The sequence below is a fragment of the Carlito syrichta genome, unplaced genomic scaffold (assembly GCF_000164805.1).
Source record: "Carlito syrichta isolate Samal-C Ts95f unplaced genomic scaffold, Tarsius_syrichta-2.0.1 Scaffold309682, whole genome shotgun sequence".
Classification (NCBI taxonomy): Eukaryota; Metazoa; Chordata; class Mammalia; order Primates; family Tarsiidae; genus Carlito; species Carlito syrichta.
In genome coordinates, this window is record NW_007253778.1 from 173,392 (window position 1) to 198,993 (window position 25,602).

General features: G+C 37.9%; 1 pseudogene; it reads left to right on the top strand.

The window, feature by feature from the left end:
- Positions 1–289: 289 nt before the first annotated feature.
- Positions 290–1,231, top strand: LOC103269970 (annotated as a pseudogene).
- The last annotated feature ends 24,371 nt before the right edge of the window (positions 1,232–25,602 follow it).

A 25,602-nucleotide genomic window follows, 5' to 3' on the forward strand; every position in this document is an offset into this window, starting at 1 on the left:
AGTTCCAGCTACGTGGAAGTCTGAGGCGGAAGGATTGCCTAAGTCCAGCAGATTGAGGCTGCGGTGGCTGTGAGCATGCCACTGCACTGCAGCCTGGGCAACAAGAATGAGACTCCAACTCAAAAACAAAAACAAAACACAGATAAACTCATCATTTGATGTAAAAGTGTACTGTGCTTGAAAATCTTTATAATGACTTCCCATATGTACTAATAAAAATGAAACGAATAGATTTTTATTTATTGCATGTACTATTTTCATCACAGGTTCCTTCTGGCAACGTTGTTTCATGGATTCTCTAGTGAATGGAAACCACACTTCAGTGACAGCGTTTATTTTATTGGGTTAAACAGATGATTCCGTCCTTCAAGTTATCCTCTTCATGATCATCTTATGCATCTACCTGGTGACCATATTAGGCAAATTCAGCACTGTCATTCTTATCAGAATCTCTTCTCAGCTCCATCATCCTATGTATTTTTTTCTGAGTCACTTGGCTTTTGCCGACATAGGCTATTCATCTTCTGTCACACTCAACATACTTATAAACTTCCTGGTGGAGAGAAACACGATCTCCTACTTTGGATGTACCATCCAGCTTGGTTCAGCGCTTTTCTTTGGGACAGTGGAGTGTTTCCTTTTGGCTGCCATGGCACATGATCGCTTTGTGGCAATCTGCAGCCCACTGCTCTATTCCACCAGAATGTCCACTCAGTCTGTGTCCAGCTTCTCCTAGTGGCTTATATAGGCGGTCTTATTAATGCTTCCTCCTTTACCTTTTTCTTCTTTTCTCTTGTCTTCTGTGGACCAAATCAAGTCAATCATTTCTTCTGTGATTTTACTCCTTTGGTTGAACTCAACTGTTCTGATTCCAGTGTCTGCAGTCGTTCCCTCATTTTCCGCTGGCTCCATCATTGTAGTCACAGTGCTTGTCATAGCCATCTCCTACCTCTCCATCCTCATCACCATCCTGAAGATACACTCCAACAAAGGACGCCACAAAGCCTTCTCCACCTGCACCTCCCACCTCACTGCAGTCACTCTGTTCTATGGGACCATTACATTCATTTATGTGTTGCCCAAGTCCAGCTGCTCAACTGACCAGAACAAGGTGGTGTCTGTGTTCTACATGGTGGTGATTCCCATGCTGAACCCCCTTATCTACAGCCTCAGGAACAAGGAAATTAAGGGGGCTCTGAAGAGAGAATTTGATAGAAAAATATTTTCTTAGTCGGGCATGGTGGTATGTGTTTGTAGTTCCAGCTACTTGGAAGGCTTAGTTGGAAGAATTGCCTAAGTCCAGCAGGTTGAGGCTGTGGTGATCGTGAGCATACCACTGCACTCCAACCTGGGCAACAAGAGTGAGACAACAACTCAAAAAAAAAAGAAAGAAAAATATTTGCTTAGTGGCCCTTTTTTTTTTTTTTTTTTTTGTAGATTTGGACACAAGAATGTCCTATAAATAAAATGGTAAAGGAAATTGAATGTCTGTGTTCATAATATTTCTGTCAATGCATCGTTACCCAGTGTGGAGCTTTTTAATAAATGCTGGGAGTTAATTTCCAGATATCAAATAGTCAATCAGAGGGTCATAGTGAGTTATCTTTAATTAAATTAAATATGTAATTAGGAACACATTGTATAATATGAGAAAACACTTAATCTGATGAAAAATCCTTCTAAGGTTTTATTTATATTTTTCCCAAAATTGTTTTCTGGTACAAGCTAAGGTTATTATGCCTTTAAACCCTTAGACCATGTTTATTTTCTACATCAGCTCATCCTGAGATAAACCTGATCTTTACAGTTTTGACTAATACATCCTGAGAGGCTATGACAAAGAGGACCCAGATAATAAAATTGCTGGAGGCATTCTTCCTCCAGAAAGGTTACTTGCTGGAGATGAACTATGTGGACCCACAAAATTCTGTACTGTGTTCCTGACTTTTGGTTCTGCCACATGGGCCTAAGAGATGTACAGGATGAGTTTTCTCGAATTGTACTGTTAATTTCTCTGTGAGTCCAAAAGCATTGATTTCTTCAGTTGTAATGAGCAGGGTTCCTGAACTATTCAGAAATTGTGTTAAACAAAAAAAAAAGCAATAATTTCTAGGAGGAGAATCCACTTGGAGGTTATCACTGAGGCTGTGAAGAAAAAACTTTTGCTTATGGTCTCATCCACAACCTATTCAGGAAACTTGAGGATACTTTACTATCTCTCACTTGCAATTTTGCCCAGCCCTGGAGAGACTTAATTCCCCTTTATTTGGTGACAATGACCACATTTATTTTGCTTTTTATTTAGATAGCTTCCTCCTTTGCCTGTTTCTTCTTTTCTTTACTTTTCTGTGGACCAAACTGAGTTGTCGACGATTTTTTCTATGATTTTGCTTCTTTTCTGTGAGTTTGTCTTCTCTTAAGTGCTTCAAACATAAATTCTATCTTTTTGCTGACAGAGCCATAGGAAGTTAATCATTTCATTCTATCATACATTTAAAAATTATACTGAGTAATTCTTATATTCCAGGCACTGTCCTAGACTATCGGGGATATAAGAGACAAATAACCAAAGATGTCTGTCCTCATGGAATTTATCTTCTAGTAGAGGAGTCAGACAATAAAATTAACAAGTAAGCAATACAGACTATTAGATGATGATAAGTACTACGGAGAAAGAGAAAACAGAGATGAGTACTGGAGATGTGCCAAGGGCAGGGAGTGGTCACTGCAGGTCTCACTGGGAACACAACATCTGAGCAACAATTGCAAGAGGTGAAGACAGTTCATGTCGAATATGGTGTTACTTGTGAACGGTTATGTGAGTCTAATCTTCCACTCACATGCTTATAATTGACTTTTGAAGTTTTTATTCCAACAATGGCAGGGCCGGTCATTTTAATCAGTCCTATGGTGAGGACAACTAAAATGATAAAATGTTAAATATATCTTAAATATCATGTTAGAGATTACAGAATAATAAGGAATTGCCTTGTGAGAAAGTGTGAGAATCTAGAGAAGTGCACAAAATGCTAAAAAATGCTTTGACCAAGAGAGAATTTGACAAGTCATAGGCAAGTGTTCTCAGCTCTGCTCAATCACCAGCATCCCATGACTCATTCCTGGAAATATGCATATCCTTCAGAGACCAACCTTGGCCAGAGACTGTTCCCTAAGGAAGAAGGCAGAAAGAAGCCAGGTATGGGGAAAAGAGTCATGTCTGGATAGTTATCTCGTATTCCTCTCCGACACTGACCTTTGTCACCCTTACTATCTTTGTGTAACATTGATCTTCCACAAGTTCCCGGAGATAGGAACGCGAGTTATACATGGAATATGCAATGTAGGGCAAAGGATCAGAACAGCAAAATTGCTACAGTGATTATAAGACCTATGATTACCTTTTGCAAAAAGGACAAAGCTTACTGATCCAAACCACTTGGAAAAGGGGTCTTAGACTAAGATGGAAGTTTGATCAAGATAGATGTTTGAGAGGAACAAGCAAAGGTAATCCTAATTATCAGGTAAAACACAAACAACATTCCTGTCCTGTGACAACATAGTGACACGTTAGGAAGAACTCCTTAGCCTGAAATACTATGCCCTATCAGTCCAGGAGCCCTCTTGTTCATGACATGAATAGAATGGGGAGCTTCTTAAATTGCCACATAGAAATCATAGCAGCCTCCCTTTTGAGTATTTGAGACCTGGGGTTATTACACTTACCAATATTTATCTATTTTCCCAAAGCTGTAGGATGACTATCTAAATTATGATCTATCCCTCCCCTTGAGGAGCAAGCAGGGAACATTAACAGGGTTCAGACTGAACATCTCAGGACCAATGGAGAGTGTACTATGTCTTGTGGGTCAGGCAGCAACAGATTTTTCTTGCTTCCCAGTTTGGATGTAATGACGATTCTTGCAGCCAGATTTGCATCCTCAGGGGCATTGTCCATGGTTGTGTTATGCCTAGAGGTGTTGGAAGGTCTGCATGGGATCTCTCATTGAGAGGGCAGATGGCTTCATGCAATTGGGTCATCCACCCTTGCAATGAGTGTTGATCTGTCTCTATTGTCCATTGCTGCTGGTGCCATTGTGGGATTCACAGCATCAGTCCTTTGAACACCCCCTAGCTATCTGTCCAAACTGTAAGAGGACTTGGCTCTTTGGATATCACCAACCATACTGCCGACAACTCTATCCACTGACTGCTTTGCCCAGTCTCGTCTTCGCTGTTTCTGGCTGGTATGCAGTGGCTCACCATCAAGGAGGTTGCCCCCAACACGATCTGTCCATGTACCAAAGCTCTTCTATATAGGAGTCAGACAATAAAATTAACAAGTAAGTAATACAGACTCTTATATAATGATTAGTACAACACTATATATCCATGTACCAAGCAACATGATCTGTCCATGTACCAGGCGACAGGGTAATAACTGTTTGCTTCACCGGTTGTTCTGTTTTGGTCAGAGACTGTTCCTTTAGGGAGGGGGCAAAAAGTAGTGAAATATAGGGAGAAAAGAGTCTAAGACTGGGCAATTACCTCACACATTGGCATTCATGAAATTGCACAAGGTCAATAAGTGGCTGCAAATATAAGAGTATATGGGATAAACCACGGCAATAGTATAACATTTAAAGGTTTAGTGAAGCTGCACTCTCCAACAAAGATGAAGACAAATGGACAAGAGAGGTAGGAAGAAATTCATTGCATGCATTTCCTTGGGATAAAATGATTTAAGGAAAGAAGTGTCTACCCATACTTTCATTTCAGTCAGGTCACTGGAAAAATACCCTCATTCAGATATCCCTTTCTGCCTGAACATTTGCAACATACTCCAAAACATTTACTCAAAATTAACTCTCAGAAGAGAAAACAAGCAGTAATTTATTCATATGTGCAAACCAGTAAAAATGTTTAAGTTGATTGTAAGGGTATGTGAGATAATATTAAGTATGCAGAAAGTTACTCAGATGACATCTTAACTCCTAACATCCAGAAATTTCTCCAGGAAAGTTTGTCCTGGGCATTGAAGTGAAACATGGTAGTGGCTTTGAATAAATTTCTTAAACTCTTCAAGTCTCATGTCCCTTAATTTATAAAAAATAGGTATTATATTTGTATCAGTCTCATAGAACTGTGAGAATTAAATGATGTGGAGATAATAATATATATGTAAACATGTGTGCACAAGTTTACGTGAGAAACATTTAGAGTGTAATAAAGTGATTGAATGTAAAGTAAGACTCCAAAATTATTTATTTATTTCATTCTAATAGCCAGTTAGAAAGAAAATTAAAAATTTTTTTTCTTTATCACCAAATATCTGTTAAATATTTAGAAAAAAGGAAGATACAAAACCTTGATAAAAAAATAATACATGAATTGGCCAGGTGTGGTGGCTTATGCCTATAATCCCAGCACTTTGGGAGGCCAAGGTGAGAGAATTGCCTGAGCCCACAGGTTTGAGATCAGCCTGGGCAAATTGGCAAGACCTCGTCTCTACAATAAATCAAAAAATTAGCCGGGCATAGAGGCGCATGTAGTTCCAGCTAGTTGGAAGGCAGAGGCAGTAAGATCACCTGAGCCCAGCAGGTTGAGGTTGCGGTGGCCGTGAGCGTGCCACTGCACTCCATCCAGTCTGGGCAACAGAGTGAGACTACAACTCAATAAATAAATAAATGAATAGATAGATAAATAAATAAATAAACATGAATAAATAAACATGCCACCTTGGCTAATATTTTGATCTATGGTAGAGATGAGGTCTTGCCAAGTTGCTCAGGCTGATCTCGAATCTGTGGGCTCAGGCAATCCTCTCACCTCAGCCTCCCAAAGTGCTGGGATTATAGGCACCCGGCCCTAATCCTCTTTTTTAAGGGTTGTTTATTTTTGCCCTTGAAATTTTACAATTTTAGTCTTCTTCTTTCTCCTCCCCTTCTTTCTCCTTCTTGAAATTTAAAACTATTCCATTGTCTTTTCTCTTCTGTTATTTTCTATAAGAAGTCAGCTGTAAAGTTGGAGTCTCACTCTATTGCTCAGGCTGGAGTGCAGTGGCATGCTCACGCCACCACAGCCCCGACCTGCTGGGCTCAGGCAATCCTTCCTCCTCAGCCTTCAAAGTGGCTGGAACTACAGGCAGGTACCACCACGCCCAGCTAACTTTTTGATTACCGTAGAGTTGCCCAGGCTGGTCTCAAACTCATGGGCTCCAGCAATCCTCTCACCTTGGCCACCCCAAGTGCTGGGATTATAGGCATGAGTCACCATGCCCAGCCCAGGTAATTCTTATCATTATTCTCCTATGTGTAATATTTCTTTTTTCTCTAGTTCCTTCAAAATTTTCTCTTTATTTCATTTTGTCAGCAGTGTTGCTATGATAAGCCTAGTTTTTTTTTTTTTTTTGTAAACTTTGAAATGTGGGTTGGTGTTTTTCACCAATTTGGGGAAAATCTTGGCTATTATTCTTCACATGTTTTAGCCCCATTTGTTTTCTTCTCTCCTACAGGAATCCCAAAGACTCATGTGCTAAATTATGTGATATTGTTTCCTTATGTTCTTTTAATTTTAATTTTGGTGTTTTATTTCTCGACTTCAACTTCAATAATTTCTATTAGCCGGGCTCAGTGGCTCAGCCTATAATCCTGCGCCTTTGAGAGGCTGAGGTGAGTGGATTGCCTGAGCCCGCAGGTTCAAGACCCGCCTGGGCGGCTAGACCTCATCTCTACAATAAATCAAAAAATCAACCGGGCGTGGTAGCACATGCCTGTAATTCTGGCTACTTGGAAGGCTGAGGCAGAAGGATCGACAGAGCCTAGCAGGTCGAGGCTACGGTGCCCAGGAGCAGCTGCCCTCCAGTCTGGGCGACAAGAGTGACACTCCAACTCAAAAAAAAAAAAATTTCTATTATTCTGTTTTCTAATTGAATGATTCTTACTTATTTTGTGTTACATTGCCTGATATGACTACATATTTTTATTCTATATATTTAATTTTTCAATTTTATAATGTCCTTTTTGTTCTTTTTTGAGTTTTATCATTTTCCTAATTCTTTCTATATTCTTACCTATTATATCATCTTCTCCTTCAAATTACTTAATATATTTATATTTATTTAAACATACTTTCCTATTAATTTCAGATGTCTGAGACATCTGTGCACATCTGCCTCTTGTCCTTGTTTTTCTTTCTTTATTTTTTACTGTATTCCAGATATGCCAAAGAATAGTAACTGACATATAGGTTTCCCCTTTTTCTATATAATGCCGACCTCTCTGTCTAGCATTCACAGTGAAAATTTGCATGATTTCCTGAGTTTTCTTTTAATTCCTCCTCCAATGCAACTTTGTTGGAAAATTTCCAGAGGTCTTCAGGATGGCAAATTCTAAGTAAACCAATTTGTTTTTTAATCTGAGGTTCTTTCAAAGTCCTATTTATGCTGGGATTGCAGGCATGAGTAGGTGCTCAAAATTGAAAATAACATTGATATAACTCACTTAAATTCTTTTTTTTTTTTGAGAAAGTAGGATTTATTGGGAGTACAGAAAAGCTCCCAGAGCAGGAGGGGACCCTAACCCTAACCCTACTTAAATTCTAGTACAAATATTTCTGTATCAGTAACCAAGGACAAATATTATCTATTGACACATACTTCAATAGTAGGTATGAGATCTAGGCAATTTTCACTATTCAAGAAAGCCATACTTATGCGAAGTTTGATTCACTTGGGAGACATCCCTTAAGTTATGTTACTAATATTTGTTTAGGGAAATTACACTGACAATCCTCTGGGATTGAAAACTGCATGCACACATAATTACATGAAACTGTGTGTCTAAAGTACTCTAAATTCTCAGGGGTTCTATTTTTCCTTTCATTACATGATTCCAAGAAGGAATCACTACTTTTGATGCTTATTGCGATTCCTTAAAAAATGATTTAAATCGATATGTAACTTGTTGAAAAGCTCACTGAGACTAATAAATGATTCAAGTGAAAGGCTTTTTGAGTAAAAACTTTCCAAATCCTCTTAGGGAGAACAAATAGCTTCTATGATATCCCACACTAGCATTTTATTTGCCCTATCTGAACAGGAATTCTGATATTTAAAAATCTTTCTTTAAATTGTTTATTTTTGGTCAGGCTCGGTGGCTTAGCCTGTAACCCCAGCACTTTGAGAGGCCGAGGTGAGTGGATTGCCTGAGCCTGAGGGTTTGAGACCCACCTGGGCAATTTGGCAAGACCTCTCTCTACAATAAATTAAAAATTAGCTTGTCATGGTAGCATGTGCCTGTAGTTCCAGCTACTTGAAAAACTGAGGTGGAAGGATCACCTGAGTCCAGCAGGTGGAGGCTGCGGTGAGCGGGAGCGTGCCACTGCACTCCAGTCTGGGCTACGGAGTGAGACTCTAGCTCAAAAAATAAAATAAATAAAATAAAATATTGTTTATTTTTAAAGGAGTTTTTAAAGAGTGTACAGAAAGCCAGGCACAGTGGCTCACACCTGTAAACCCAGCACTTTGAGAGGGGGATGCAAGAGGATTGCCTAAGCCCAGGTTCAAGACCAGCTTGGCCATTTGGAGAGACCTCGTTGCTACAAGCAATAAAAAAAGAATTAGCAGGGCATGGTGGCACGTCTGTATTTCCAGCTACTTGGAAGGCTGAGGTGGAAGGATCTCCTGAACCCAGCCGGTAGAGGCTGTGGTGACTGTGAGTGTGCCACTGCACTTCCAGCCTGGGCAACAGAGTGAGATACTGACTCAAAAAAAAAAAGAAAGTTTACCAAAAAATATGTCTGGAATTTGCTCAAAGCAAGCAAATGCTAGGTGGAGGAGTGCATGAATGTATACATCCTGTATATCTTTGTGTATGTCTTAAAATGACAAAAATAAAATTATTTTTAAAAATTTCAATATAGCTGGGCACAGTGGCTAAAGCCTATAATCCCAGCACTTTGAGAGGCCAAGGTGAGAGGATTGCCTGAGTCCAGAGGTCTGAGATCAGCCTGGGCAATTTGGCGAGACCTCGTCTTTACAGTAAATTAAAATATAAGCCAGGCATGGTAGTACGTGCCTATAGTTCCAGCTACTTGGAAGGCTGAGGCAGAAGGGTCACCTGAGCCCAGCAGGACAAGGCTGTGGTGGCCATGAGCATGCCACTGCACTCCAGCCTGGGCAACAGAGTGAGGCTTCGACTTAAAAAAATTAAAATTCAATATGAAAAAAAATTATGCAAAAATAAGTTTATACAACCTTTTTTTTTTTACTACTGTGAACATTTGAAAATGACTGGATGGCCATTGAATTTAAAATGTTACCTTCAAATAATGTAATAATATGAAACTACTAAAAAAAGAGGATGATTTGCATGTATTCCTCAAATTATTAAGAAGAAAAGGCAAATTTCAGAAAATATAAATGGGACTGGGAGTGGTGGTTCACGCCTGTAATCCTGGCACTTTGGGAATCAGAGGTGGGAGAATTGCTTGAACGCAGGAGTTCAAGATCATCTTAGGCAACATAGTGACATCTTACCTCTACAAAAATCAAAAAATTGGCCAGGTGTTGTGGCACGTGCATGTAATCTCAACTGCTCAGAAGACTGAGGCAGAAGGATTACCTGAGCCCAGGAGGTCGAAGCTGGGGATCATGCCACTGCACTCCAGTTTGGGCAACAGAGTGAGACTCTAACTCAAAAAAAAAAAGAAAAGAAAAGAAAGAAAAGACAAAAGAAAAAAGAAAGGAAATGGTGTGTTTAAAAAAGCATTTTTGCTCATAAAGCAATATGGCTATTGCTTTTTTAACAACAAAACATCTATTTTGTTTTAAACAACAGTAAAATATCAATATTATTATATATGTTGTAATTTTTATTTTAATTTTTATGATCTCCAGCTAGTTTGCTTTCATGCTTGCTTGTTTTTGTCTTAGGAATCTATTTTTGTTTTATGAACCAGCAATTATGTCTTTAAAAAATTTAGTTGTACACATTATGCTTTATATTTTGAATACATTTTTTCTTGAGTATAAGTTCTTTTACCTTTTTTCTTTTTCACGACTTGTTTCTTAAGTGTTGTATTCCTATCAATTGTGAGCTCATCTCTGCTACTGACATCTTCTACTTTGTTGCCCATCACAGTCTCTGCTTGTAGGGGAAAATGCCTAAGCAACAATGTTCCTTATAGATTCTGGCCTGAGTTGAAGAATGACAGAATGTACAATCAAGAAGTGTGCTATCATCTTGTCTTTTACATCTGGCTCCTTTCCTCTAGAGAGCTGATGAGGTTTTGGAGAACACACCCTTATCATTAGAGCTTGGTCATTAGGAGGAGATGTGAGAGAAGAGCTTGGTAAACCAGCCAAGCTGCTCCCGCTGAAGCAGCATAACTCAACCATTTTTTGGCTTTTTGGATGTCCTCTCAGCTTCTGAAATATTTGTTAGTAAACATTCCTGGTGTTGGCCCCACTGTTTTTGATATTAGTCTTTCATTGGCACCCATACACATTCTAAATATGTTTTTCTTCCTTCTGATTGCATCTCTTCTGAGTTTTTTAGATATTTATTATTGCTTTAAGGACATAAAGAATTTATCATTTAAAACATGTATCTTGCCAAGCATGGTGGCTCCCGCCTATAATCCCAGCACATTGGGAGGCCGAAGTGAGAGGATTGCCTGAGCCTGTGGGTTTGAGACCAGCCTGGGCAACTTGGTGAGACCTCATCCCTACAATAGGTCAAAAATTAACCGGGCGTGGTGGTGCATGCCTGTGTTTCCAGATACTTGGAAGGATCACCTGAGCCCAGCAGGTCAAGGTTGTTGGTGGCCATGAGCATGCCACTGCACTCCAGCCTGGGCGACAGAGTGAGACTCCAACTCAAAAATAAATAAATAAAAATAAAACATGCATCTATTTAATATATATGTATGTGTATATGTACATATGTGTGATTCTATAATTAGGTTTTCAGTGTTTGTGTACATGGATGCACTAAAATAATAAGGTGATTTATATAATGCTCAACGGTGTGTATAATTTCTTAGATTTGTTGTAGGGCTGAGGGTTATTACATGTGCGCTGTCCTGTTAAACCTAAGGTTTTTTCTAATATTTTGGTGTATATTTAAATATATTTATACAATTATAAAGAAAAGACATTGAAAGAGAAATAGTAAGTTGGTGATATATTTTTCTTCAACAGGAGTTGATTTATAATTGGTTAGTAGAAATACAGAGACAATATATTCCTACTTTATATATCTCTGTGTAGAATAAACATGCACACACAAAAATTTATTGATATCTGCTCAGAAATTTGTATTTATTATTAGATAAAGTTTTAAAATTTGCATTATAATAGAGCACAAAACATTGTCTATAGTTTTAAAAATGTATTGTTGTAAACTTATGTATAAGATTAGATCAAAACTAATTTACTTTTATAATTTGTCATTCATTTGCATAGTTTATTTTCTTTCTTTTTAAAATCATGTCTGCCAAAGTTTTTTCTATTTGTCAAAACATGCTATAATGAAGTAATTTTTACAAGAATAATACTCCTGCAAATAATACATATGTGCTTGGCAAAATAAAGAGAATAACTGAAGGCATTAAAAAGCAACCAGGGCATCCCCTTTGGGTCCCCTCCCACTGTGGGAGCTTTTCTGTCCTCTCAATAAATCCTGCTTCTTAAAAAAACAGAAAGCAACCAAGCTTTGAGGGGTCAAGATCTAGAAAAAAAAGAAAAAAATATTGAGGTGAACTTGAGATTCTGTCACATTTCTTCTCAATGTATTTGTTAATAAGTAAGCAGCTTGTGACTGAGAGAACAGAAAGTAGTGACTCTGAGTTGACAATCTTGTGAAACAAAAGGATAAAAATTAGAGTTTAATGATTCTAGGGCTGGAAGAAGAGGAGTAACCAATACCTTAGAAAAATGGAAATCGGAGGTGTAAGCTTTTTTTTTTGTCTTTAAGCCCTTTGCAGATTCTGAAGCTGCACAAGGAAAAGCCCGAGAAGAGTAAAAAGCAACATCTATAAGGTAATTAGAGATCTAAGCAGCAGTATTAAGCTGAGGATACAAAAATTAGATTTCAGAGCCTGTCAAAGAAGAGAGGCCTTACTAAAAACATCAAACATTTACTGAGATCATCCAAAAGACCTCAGTTCAACAGAGAAGCCAAATACACACACACACACACACACACACACACACACACACACACACACACACACATCAAATGAAAAAAGCAACAACCAAAATTGAGAACTCAATACATGAATTGAACAGCAGGTAAGACACAATAAAAACAGTATTGACCCAGGCGCGGTGACTCATGCCTGTAATCCCAGCACTTTTGGAGGCTGAGGCAAGAGGCTGAGCTCAGGAGTTTGAGACCAGCCTGCATACCTTGGCGAGACCTCATCTCTACAATAAATCAAAAAAATTAGCTGGGCATGATGGCATGCGCCTATAGTTCCAGCTACTTGGAAGGCTGAGGTGGAAGGATTACCTGAGCTCAGCAGGTTGAGACTGCAATGGACATGAACGTGCCACTGCACCTCAGCCTGGGCAACAGAGTGAGATGCCAACTCAAAAAAAAAAAAAAAGACTGTATTGGAGAACTGGAACAAAGAATAGCAGAAAATATATAGATAGAGACCTAAAGAGAAAATGGTATGTAAGAAAGAGAGCCAGACACGGTGGCTCATACCTGTACCTGTAATCCCAGCACTTTGAGAAGCAGAAGCAAGAGGATTGTCTGAGTTCAGGGGCTCGAGACCAGCCTGGGCAAGTTGGCAAGACCTCTTCTCTATAATAAATCAAAAAGTTAGCCAGGCATGGTGTATTTCCAGCTACTTGGAAGGATGATGTGGAAGGATCATCTGAGCCCAGTGGGCCAAGGCTGCAGTGGCCATGAGTGCCACTGAACTCCAGCATGGGAGACAGAATGAGACTCTTATTCAAAAAAAAAAGAGAGAGAGAGAGAGAAAAGAGCATAAAAGACATGTTTGTTTAAAACTCTAACACACACGCAGTTAGAGTTTCAAAAGGAAAGGACAGAAAATAATGTGAAATGATAGCAATATAAAAATATCAATATATATCAATATAAATTATATATAATTTAGAGTTTAGAAATAAATAATTTTGGGGAACTGAAATAAATCAACTCATAGAGTCAAGAAACACCACTAAAACCAAATAGGATAAACACAAAGAAAACCACACAAGTTTTAGTCAAACTGTTGAAAACTAATGACAAAGAAAAAATATATTAAAAGCACCCAAAGGAGAAAAAACATACTACTTTCAAAAGAGTAGCAATGATACTAACAGGTAATATCTGAATGAATCCATAAGACCAGAAAAAATAAAATTAATGGTTTGTGCGCTAAAAGAAAAAAGCTACCAACTTAGAATTCGATGATGAGCAAAAGTATCTTTAAAAATGAAGGCAACAAGCCAGGCATGGTGGCTCAGCCTATAATCCCAGTGCTTTGGGAGGCTGAGGTGAGTGGATTGCCTGAGCCCGTGGGTTCGAGGCCCGCCTGGGTAATTTGATGAGACCTCATCTCTATAATAAACCAAAAATTAGCCAGGTGTGGTAGCGTGCACCTGTAGTTCCAGCTACTTGGAAGGCTGAGGCGGAAGGATCGCCGGAGCCCAGCAGGTCGAGACTGCGGTGGCTGGGAGTGGCCACTGCACTCCAGTCTGGGTGACAGAGTGAGACTCCAACTCAAAAAAAAAAAAAATGAAGGCAACAAAAAGAGATTGGCAGTAGTGGGAAACTGCCAGGGGATGAGGGGGACGCATTTCATCAATAAGGATACCTGATCTCAAACCAGGTGAAGTGGGGATGAAAGTGAGGCCCAAACTTGACCTGTGTAATAACCATTTGTATACCTAAACCTGATTTGTACCCCACATATTTAAAATAAATTTTTTTTTAAATGAGGGCAAAATAAAGATATTTGTGACAAACAAATCTAGGAGAATTTGTGGCTGGCATAGATCTACTAAAAAAAAAATACTTGAGTAAGTTATTCAGACAGAATGAAAATGTTCCCATAAGAAACATGAAAAAGCAAGAGGAATGAAATTTACTTGAGAGAATAAATCTAAGTGCATAACTATATACAAAGATTTCTATAGAATTTTATAATCTATGATTTCTAGATAATATTTTTAAGAAGTCAGCATGAAAGCCACCTGATAAATATATTTATAAAATATATGTCATATGAAATAAAATGATAGAAAAATATACGCAATGCAAACACTACTCAAAAAAGCTGATGTGGCCGTACTAATATCAAACAAAATAGCTTATAAGGCAATATGTATATAGATATAAAGGGGGACATTTATATTGATGAAATGCTTAATAATCCAGAAAAGCATAACATATCTAAACTCATTTGTATGAAGCAATGAAGCTTCAAAATATAGAAAGCATAAAAACTGATTGAATTAAATAAAAATGTTTATTTAAAAGATAATTGTAGGCTTTCTATAAATCTTAACTGACAGAGAAAGTAGTCAAAAAATCAGTAAGAATGCAAAAGATTTGAAAACGACAATTAAATTTAATCCCATTGAAATGTATATACTGGTAAAGCAAATACCTTCAGAGTACATTTGCTGTAATTACACGGTGAACATCAAAAAACAACAAAAACAGCAACAAAAACCTGACCATACACAGGGCCACAAACCAAGTTTCAATTTTTATAAGTATTTAAATCTTTCGCGGTATGTCCTCTGGCAAAAATATAACTTAAACATTTCCAACATTTTGAAAAATAAGCAACCATTTGTAAATGATACAAAAGTCAAAAAGGAAATCATGATAAAAAATTGAGTGTTTAATTAAATAACTAAAATATAGCATTAAGTAAAGTTGAAGGTAGCTACAGTCATGACTATAAGGAAATGTATAGCTATCTTTTGAATGATTTAGTTCAAATAAAGAAAAAAGATCACCTTTTCCATGATATATTGTAAAACAAAGGCTGAAACAATTATCTGAGTGTTTTCCTCAAGAATTTAGATAAATAACACTAAATTAAACCCAAGTAAATAAAGAATAAAATAATAAAAATGAATAAAAACAGAAAATTGATGTACAGTAAAGAAAAGCACAGATCAAACTTTATTCTTGGAAGATTTTAATGAAATTAACACACCTCTAATAAGACTTATCAACTAGAAATACAGAAATTACAACATAAATGAAAAGGTGACAGATCTTACAGAAGATAATAAATAAGAAAACATAATTTTGAAATATAAATAAGCTGGTAAACTATTTTAAGAATATCTTACTAAAATATAGAAATTGAAAAAATGATAAATTCCTTTACCCATTAAAGAAAATTAATCTTGTAGTGAAAAACTTTTCCATAAAAGTAGAAGGTGCAGATGGCTTCAGTGTTGATTTTTTTACAAATACTTTGGACGTAAGTATCACCAATCCTGTAAAAAGCTCTTCTGAGAAAAGACAACAAAGAAATCCTTTTCAAATTGTTTTTATAATTTCATACCCCAACCTGGAAATTAAATTTTGAGAATGGAAAATGAGAAGGCAAAACTCTTTCATGAATATAGATGCAAACATCCTAAACAAAATGCTAGCAAATCGAATCCAATGACAAAAAGATGGATCAAAAAACAACCCAAGTTGGAATTTTTTCAGGAATTCTAGCTTGATTTAAGATTCATAAATTTATCAGAGTGGGATTTGCACCTCTGAACTAGGATATAGAAAGATGAGAAAAACCTTTGATCACATGGTAACAAGAAAAATCTAGACAACATGAAAATTGCATTTATACATGCAGTGAACCAAGAATAGAGAATTCATGAAAGCCTGACGAACTCATGTTCACACAGGTGAGCAGAGAACAGGCTACATACCTGAGGGCAGGTGTAAAGTCTGCCCTGCCACATCCTGAGAGACTGAAGGGATGAGGAGGAATCAGTTAATCATTGGAGGGTAGTGTGGACTACGTGGACCGATAAAAATTTAGAAGAAATCTAAATGCAAAAGCAAAGCATTTTACTCAACAATACCCTCCAAGGATTTTACCTATAAAGCTGCAGTGAAGGAGGAGCTGGTAAGGAGAGAAAAATCACAGTTCCACATATTCTCACAGCCTTGCCTATGTTAAATTCATAGGTGAAAAATAAACTAAAATTACAGTCTAACCCTGAATTCAAAAATATAAAGCCCCTAGAAGATAACATGAGAGAATATCCTTGTGGTCTTGGATTAGGTGAAGATTTCTTGAACTTGTTGCCAAAACATTAAATATTGAAGAAAAGATTGCTAAATTAGTCTTCAATAAAATTAAAAACTTTTGTTCATCAAATGATTCAATTAAGAGAGTGACAAGTCAAACTTCATAATGGGAGGATATCTTCAAAAGGACAAATCTCGGCCAGTTGCTATAGCTCAAGCCTGTAATCCCAATACTTTGAGAGATCAAGGTGAGAGAATTGCCTGAGCTCAAGACTTTGAGACCAGCCTGGGCAACTTGGTGAGACCTTGTCTCTACAATAAATCAAAAAAATAAGCCGGGCATGGTAGTACTCGCCTGTAATTCCAGATACTTGGAAGGCTAAAGTGGAAGGATCTCCTGAGTCCTAGTAGGTTGAGGCTGCAGTGGCCCTGAGCGTGCCACTGTACTCCAGCCTGGACAACAGAGTAAGACTCTGACTCAAAAAATAGATAAATAAATAAGTGGTACAAATCTGATACAGTACTAGTGACAGATTACAATATGAACAAATCAGTAATGAAAGAACAATCTGAGAATAAAATTGGAAACAGACCCGAAAAGACATACAAAAGACTGATAAGTATATATTTATTAAAATGCTCAACATAAGTAGCCCAAAGTGATGAAAGTGAACACTGCCTGATTATTTAATTGTAAAAATTGGTGTCTACCCCTGAATTCTATGGTATTATCCTTATCAAAAACCATAGCTAAATAATTTCATCTACCAAAATGCTGAATGTCCAAGACTTCTTTAAACTAGTTCCTTACATAAGTTGTCTTCATATTTCCTTTTGCAAAGAGTTATGCTTTTACCAACTTATATGTCGTGAACATTGAATTAAAAATAATTAGAATCTATTCTTACTCTAGGATTCATATGAAACACATCACTTTTGTAATAGTTGAAAAATCATATTTTAATTTTTAAAAATGATTAAACAGAAATAGTTACAGAGGAGTTTCTGGAGGCAACAATTCAGGAGGATGAAAACTGGCACTAAGACTCAATCATAAATACCTAAAGTAATGACAGAATGGTAGCAATGAACAACTGCTTGAGAGATATTACAAAGAAGAATAACAGTTGTGTTCTAGGCCTACATTAGCCTGGGTGCCATAGAAATACCAACAGGCAGCCGGGCTCGGTGGCTCAGCCTGTAATCAGGCTGAGGTGAGTGGATTGCCTGAGCCCGCGGGTTCGAGACCCGCCTGGGCAGCGAGACCTCATCTCTACAATAAATCAAAAAATAAGCCAGGCATGGTAGCGCATGCCTGTAATTCCGGCTACTTGGAAGACTGAGGCGGAAGGATCGCCGGAGCCCAGCAGGTCGAGGCTGCGGTGGCCGGGAGCGGCCACTGCACTCCAGTCTGGGTGACAGAGTGAGTCTCCAACTCAAAAAAAAAAAAAAAAAAAGAAATACCAACAGGCTTACTGAAAGAAAGCGCCACTATGCCCCCCCATCAGTTCCTCAGTAGTTTTTCCTACTGCTCAAAAGCATGTCTATGTCTAGTAAGCCTTCAGAGTTCTTTCTGTTACCTGGATTGAGATTCCTGATGGCAAAACTGTGAAACAAATTCTTTTGGTCTGGCTTAGATTAGATGGGAATAAAATGTTTTCAAGACTCCAGCATTACTGTTTTCAAAGCTGATGACAATCCCGTATAAAGGAGGCCAAGTCTTCCAGAGAAAGTAATCTGGGATATCAACACCACCAACAGGTGCATTTCTACTGAGTATAAAATGCTTTTCAAGATGCCAGTTTATAAGATGACTTTAAAAAATATATACTACTTAACTGAAGAAAAAAAGTACACCTTCTAATTATAGACACTGTAAATAATTAACAAAGGAGAGAAAAAAAATGAAACTCTATTCTCCAGGTATTTTAACCCTGAGTAGACACATTTAATTTAAATCCAGCAAATTTTCATGAAAAGTATAGATTTTATTTTGCAACTCCAGAAAATTATACATTAAAGCAGGCATTAATCAACATACTGGCATTGTATACTTAAGATAGTCCTTCACATAAAATAAAGCTAATGGACAACATATGCATCCTTTACACATGTTGCCCAAACTATTGTTTTGCAATTTCTGGACTCACATTGAATTTCTTTCAAAATGATAAATGTGTTCTTGCCAGAAATTTTCTCATGGCCTCTTTCACCTCCTTGTTCCTCAGACTATAGATTAGGGGATTCAACATAGGGATCACTACTGTGTAGAACACTGAGACTACTTTAATATGATCAGTTGAGTGGTTTGACTTCGGCAAAATATGAACAAATGTTACTGCCCCATAAAACAAAATGACTGCAGTGAGGTGGGAAGTACAAGTAGAAAAGGCCAATTGCCTTCCCTCAGTGGAGCACATCTTCAGGATGGAGTGAAGGGTGTATAAGTATGAGATGACTATGATAAACTGTGTGATCACAATGTTTGACCCAGCTAAGATGGCAGGAGATATTTCAGCAATATAAGTATGGGTACAAGAAAGTTTCACTAGTGATAGAAAGCCACAGAAGAAATGGTTGATTTTATTTGATCCATAGAAAGGCAGGCTCAATAAGCAGCCAGTAAATGATGACAAGTTCACATAACCACCCAGACAGAAAGCAACCAGCAAGATGATGCAGACCCTGGGAGACATGAGTGTGAAGTAGAGAATTGGTGAGCAGGTGGCCACGTAGCAATCATAGGCCATGGCGGCCAACAGGAAACCCTTGGTTGTACCAAAGACAATATCAGAGCCAAGCTGGCCTGTGCAGCCAGCAACAGGGATAGTAGTTCTCTCTCTTAGGAAACGCACAATCATGATAGGTGTGACTGATGTGGAACACCCGATGTCCACAAAGGCCAAATGGTCAAGGAAGAAGTACTTTGGGGTGAAGGTGAGGGTTTCTTTGGATTAAAATGATTATGCTGATATTTCCCAATATGGAAAGAACATAGATTACTAAAACAAAAACAAAAACAACACAAAGAAGATTGAACAAAGTGTAGGATCCCTGTTAACCCTAAAATAATAAATTCTTTCACCATTGTACCATTTCCAGCCTCCATCTTTTTTGGAATAGTTCCTATTGAAATAAAAACCAGTGAGTATTAGAATAAGTGAAATGATCTCATAATTGATATATTTATTTCAACATTCATTTTATTAAAAAATCAAAATGTAGGCTGAGTGCGATGGCTCATGCCTATAATCCCAGCACTTTGGGAGGCCAAGGTGAGAGGATTACCTGAGCCCATGGGTTCAAGACCAGCCTGGGAAACTTGGCAAAACGTCATCTCTACAATAAATCAAAAAATTAGTCAGGTACGGTGGTGCGTGCCTATAGTTCCAGCTACTTGGAAAGTTGAGGCAGAAGGATTGCCTGAGCCCAGTAGATCAAGGCTGTGGTGGCTGTGAGCATGCCACTACACTCCATGCACTCCAGCCTGGGCAACAGAGTGAGAATCCAACTAAAAAAAAATTATTTATATATATATATATATATATATATATATATGTTATCAGATATAGAGTATTAAGACACTGATTATTGCATTCAAGGAGATGAAAGATGCAAATGAAAATTTCAACAGAGAATCACAGACTACAAAGAAAGAAGCAAATAAATTTCTAATTCTGAAAGACATGCCAATCCCTTCTAGGCCACACTGTCAGTGGACATCATGTGGGGAACCTGGATTTCAATCTCTACCTGACAGTCATAAGGCAGCATTAACCACCTACCCACTTCACCCCCTTGGTTTCCTCACCAGAGCAGTGTAAGAAGAGGCTAGCTAACACAAAAGATTTAAGGAAGATCCAGTCTTATAATATAATATCCCGAAAGTCAGTCAAGGATATAACAAAAAATTACTCATCATATCAAGAACCAGAAAACTATCACTTGAATGAGAAATAACAATCAGTAGGCAACAACACAAAGATAACAGAGATGTTGGAATTATCTGACAAGGAATTTTAAAGCAGCCACCCTACAAATGTTTCAACAGGCAATCACATATGGGATTGAAAAAAAAATTGAGTCTCAGCAAAGAAGTAGAACATATAAAAATGAAGCAAACAGAAATCTTACAATTGAAAAATGTATAGCATTCAAAATTTTTAAAAACCCTCGATGAATGGCTCAACAGTAGAATAAAGGAGACATAAGAAAGAATCAATAACCTTGTAGATAGAACAAAGAAAACAGTCCATTCTACTAGCGAGAGAAAATAGACTTTAAAAGATGAAGGAAGCTGGGCTCGGTGGCTCAGCCTGTAATCCCGCGCCTTTGGGAGGCTAAGGTGAGTGGATTGCCTGAGCCCGCGGGTTCGAGACCCGCCTGGGCAGCGAGACCTCATCTCTACAATAAATCAAAAAATTATCAGCCGGGCATGGTAGCGCGCGCCTGTAATTCCAGCTACTCGGAAGGCTGAGGCAGAAGGATCGCTGGAGCGCAGCAGGTCGAGGCTGCAGTGGCTGGGAGCAACCACTGCACTCCAATCTGGGCGACAGAGTGAGACTCCAACTAAAAAAAAAAAAAAAGATGAAGGGGACTCAGGGAACTGTGGAACTCCAGGTTGAGTATTTCTTATCCAAAATGTTTAGGACTAGAAGTGTTTCAGATCTAGAATATTTTTCAGATTTTTAAATATTTGCAATGTAATAATGGGTGGAGCAACCCTAATCCAAATATTCAAAATCCAAAATGCTTCAGTGAGCATTTTCTCTGAGCAACACGTCAACACACAAGAAGTTTCAGATTTTGGAGCATTTCAGATTTTGGATTTTTGGATTAGGGATGCTCGACCTGTACAACAAAAGATCTAATATATATGTCATTAAAGTAGCAGAAAAGAAAGAGAAAATGGTGTAACTGAAGAAAAAATTGACTTAATGTTTTTTTAAAATTTCACAAAAGACCCAAACATTCAATAAATGTTTCGGCAAACACCAAGCAAGATAAACCCAAGGAAATCCACACTGAAATACATTATAATCAGATTTCTGAAAACTAGGAACAAAGAAAAAATTGAAAGCAATGAGAAAGAAATGGTTCCTTACCTATAGCAAAAAATCAATTCAAATGATAGATTCCTCACCTGGAGGCATGGAGGTCAAAAGGAAAATTTATATGGACTAATGAAAGAAACTGTCAACCATAAATTCTATATCTAGCAAATATCTTTCAGAAATGAAGGGGGAAAGTATTTTAAAAATTAAAAAAAAAAAAAAGGAAGGGGAAATAAGACATTCTCAGATGAAGAAAAATGAAAATTTATCACCAGCAGATCCACCCTAAAAGAATGGATGAGGGAAGTTCTGTAAAAAGAATAATGCATCAAAGAAGGAATCTTGAAACATTAGGAAGGAAGCAAAACAGAGATGTAAATATATAGATAAATACATTTCCCTGTTCCTCCTACATTTTCTGATTTTTTTAAAAGTCATAGTAAAAATTATAACACTGTCTGATGTGATTCTTAACTGATGTAGAGAAAATGCTTAATGAAAATTTATTATAAATAGGGAAGGGTAAAGAGAAAAAAAAAGACATAAAGGAAAGAAAGGCTTTTATTCTTCACACCCATTCATATAGCCCTGTGACAGATTTTGTCATTACAATAAGTTTACTAACCTCATCATATCAGTTTCAACATCTCACTCTCTGAATATCACCTCCAGGTCTATTCAAAATTTCTTTGACCCCACTGGAAGTACCAACCACTGATGCAACTGTTTTTACAGTCCAGTCTTCACCCTCTACTATGTCTCCATATCCTTTTTGTCTAACTAGGATTTCACAAACCATTATTAATCATTTTCATGGTTGCATCTCAATTTCCTTGCTAATTTTCTCCTTTATTCTCGCCTAACCAAAGTGAGAATGGTTAAATACAATTTTCACCTTACTCTCCACCTACACTTTTATTTTATTTTTATTTATTTATTTTTTTTGAGTTGGAGTCTCACTGTCACTCAAACTGCAGTGCAGTGGCCACTCCCGGCCACTGCAGCCTCGACCTGCTGGGCTCTGGCGATCCTTCCGCCTCAGCCTTCCAACTAGCTGGAACTACAGGTGTGTGCTACCATGCCAAGCTAATTTTTGTTTTATTGTAGAGAGAGGTCTCGCCAAGTTGCCCAGGTGGGTCTCGAATCTTTGGGCTCAGGCAATCCACTCACCTCAGCCTCCCAAAGCGCAGGATTACAGGCTGAGCCACCAAGTCTGGCATCCACCTACACTTTTAGATCAAACTGTGGATGGAAGATAGTGCACCAATATGTTGACTGGTCACACTTTAAGTTGTGGCCAAAAACTTCAAAGCATACTATCTAGATGCCCAGTCTGGCTATATTTTTCTAGTAAATTCACTCTCTTTTCCTCCTATTTCATTCTTATGTCTAGTAAAAAGGAGATAAATTACAGCCTAGAAAGATAGAACATTTTATCATTATTGACTTTATTATTATTATTATTGAATTGGAGTCTCACTCTGTCACCCAGGCTGGAGGACAGTGGCAAGCTCCCAGCCACCGCAGCCTCGACCTGCTGGGCTCAGGTGATCCTTCCGCCTCAGCCTTCCAATTAGCTGGAAATACAGGCATGCACCACCATGCCAGGCTAATTTTTTTTTTAATGTATTGTAGAGATGAGGTCTCTCCAAGTTGCCCAGGCTGGTCTCGAACCCGTGGGCTCAGGCAATCCTCTCACCTCAGCCTCCCAAAGTGCTGGGATTATAGCCACATACTTTACACAGACTATCATGATCCAATTTACATAATAATATGATAATTTAGGTTGTTCTTAGGGGACTAAATTGTAAAGGAACAAAATATTAAAAGACCCATTAGAAACACTGTGCTGAGTCAAGAGAAATGTGAGGAAGATACCAACATAAGATTTTTCAAAGATGCTTATCTGCAACTCCCTGTACTTTTGAGGTAATTCTAGAATAAGAGAAGGAGTTTAGCTAACCTGAAACTACTTATTGTTTTGAGGTAATCTCAGCATCTCAGCATCCCAGTAAGAAACAAGCCAGACCCACTGAAAAAGCAAGTACCAAACAATGAAGAGGATCAGCAATATTATCAAATCAAAATTACTCTTAAATATCAAACAATGCTTCAGAGGTACTAACAAATATCAGAAGCCTGCCACTTGAGGAAGAAGGTGTGTCATTGTTTTCTTTTTCTTTTTCTTTTTTTGAGTTGGAGTCTCATTCTGTTGCCCAGACTGGAGTGCAGTGGCACACTCATGGCCACCGCAGCCTCGACCTGCAGGGCTCAGGTGATCCGTCCACCTCAGCCTTCCAAGTAGCTGGAACTACAAGTGCATGCTACCACACCCAGTTAGTTTTTTGGATTTATTGTAGAGAGGAGGTCTCACCAAGTTGCCCAGGCTGCTCTCAAACCCCTGGGCTCAAGCAATCCGCTCGCCTTGGCCTCCCAAAGAACTTGGGATTACAGGCGGAGCCACCGCGCCCAACCTATCATTGTTTTCTAAAGGAACAGGATGACCATGTGTAAGTCCCTTGAGTGGCCAAAGGGAATATTTACTACTTTTGGAAGGATCTTAACATTTAAAATATCTCTCTGCAAGATATACAGGTGAATAACTGTCAGTACTCTATTCTTAGTCGACCTATGACAAACTTATACTCTGTAAAGTGATGATTAAATTAATTAATTTAATCAATTTCCATATGAATTAGCTTGATACATATATTTAAAATTACTAAATCTGTGACTTTATTAATGAGTCCCAGGATTGTGTCAGAGGTTTAAACAACACAACTTTGGGAGAAATTTTATATTTTTATTTATCTATATATTTATTATTTTTTTTGAGTTGGAGTCTCACTCAGTCGCCCAGACTGGAGTGCAGTGGCCGCTCCTGGCCACCGAAGTCTCGACCTGCTGGGCTCTGGCGATCCTTCCGCCTCAGCCTTCCAAGTAGCTGGAACTACAGGCGCGCGCTACTACACCCGGCTAATTTTTTTTTTTTTTTTTTTTTTTTTATTGTAGAAATGAGGTCTCACCAAGTTGCCCAGGCGGGTCTTGAACCCGCGGGCTCAGGCAATTCACTCACCTCAGCCTTCCAAAGTGCGGGATTACAGTCACCGAGCCCGGCTATATTTTTATGAGAAAATACATGCATAGAAGACTGAAATGAATTCTAAGCATGAGTACTAGCCAGTATAATATGGGAGGCATGACATACAGTGCTATAATGAAACTAAAATAATATTTTAGCCCGAAGTTCTGGTGATAAATTCCAAGTCTACTGATTACTATCTAGATGGTCTTGGAAAAGTTACATAAACCTTCTGAGTCTCATTTTCCTTATTTTTAAAATCGAGATGCAGTAAAAATATTTACCTCACAAGGCCACTATATTAGATGAAATAGTTTACGTTAAAACACCTAGCAATGAATGAGTAATCCATGAGTAATGGATGAGTAATGAGCAATGAACGAGTAATCCATTTGATTAAACTTCAAATAAGCAGCTATTTTTCACTACAAGTGCAAAGGACATTTATACATCAAAAACAAAGAGTGAATGTTGCCTACCAGTCAAATATAGTGAGAGACTCCAAAAATCACCTCTGTACAGCAGGATTTATTTATGCAGGATTTATTTATGCAGGATTTAGGACCATTTGGAACACAAGATGAAGAGTACCCCAGCAACCTCAGCACCAGACAGGCACAGGTTTGCAAACATCCTATTGAAAATCCAGTGGGAGAATATTCAGTAAGATTAAGACAATTAGGTGTGTTTATGTAGTCATACACCATTAAGCTGGCTGAGATAGTCACTAAGATCTCAAGGGTTCCATTAATTCTCTTCATTATTTGTATATAGGTATTACAATGTCATAGACCCAATTAGTTTTGGAATTTTATTTGGACCAACATAATTATCATGGGCTGTGCAGTAATCATCGGTGCCATTTCTGAGAAATATCCAGGTACCTGGAACTATTTTCTTGAGTGTTGTCATGTGGTTATAATGAGCCAGTCCTTAGAGAACTGCGTGAAGAACCATAATGCCTTTCCTTTATATAAAAGTGACCTACACTTTGGTTCAGCTTTGGCATTTCCCACTTATATAGCTTTTTTTCCCCCAAAAAATCTTGGACTCTTGAGATAGACAAAGATCCAATTATTGAACATACTTCTTCCTTTCTCCATGTCATATTTGTCTCTGTCTCAATGCTCCTTTTCTAGATAAGCCAAGGATCTCTTCCTTGTTCCTAATTTCTTTGTGGTTTTTAATGTTACCGTTTGTATTATTCTGAAACAGCTTTTTT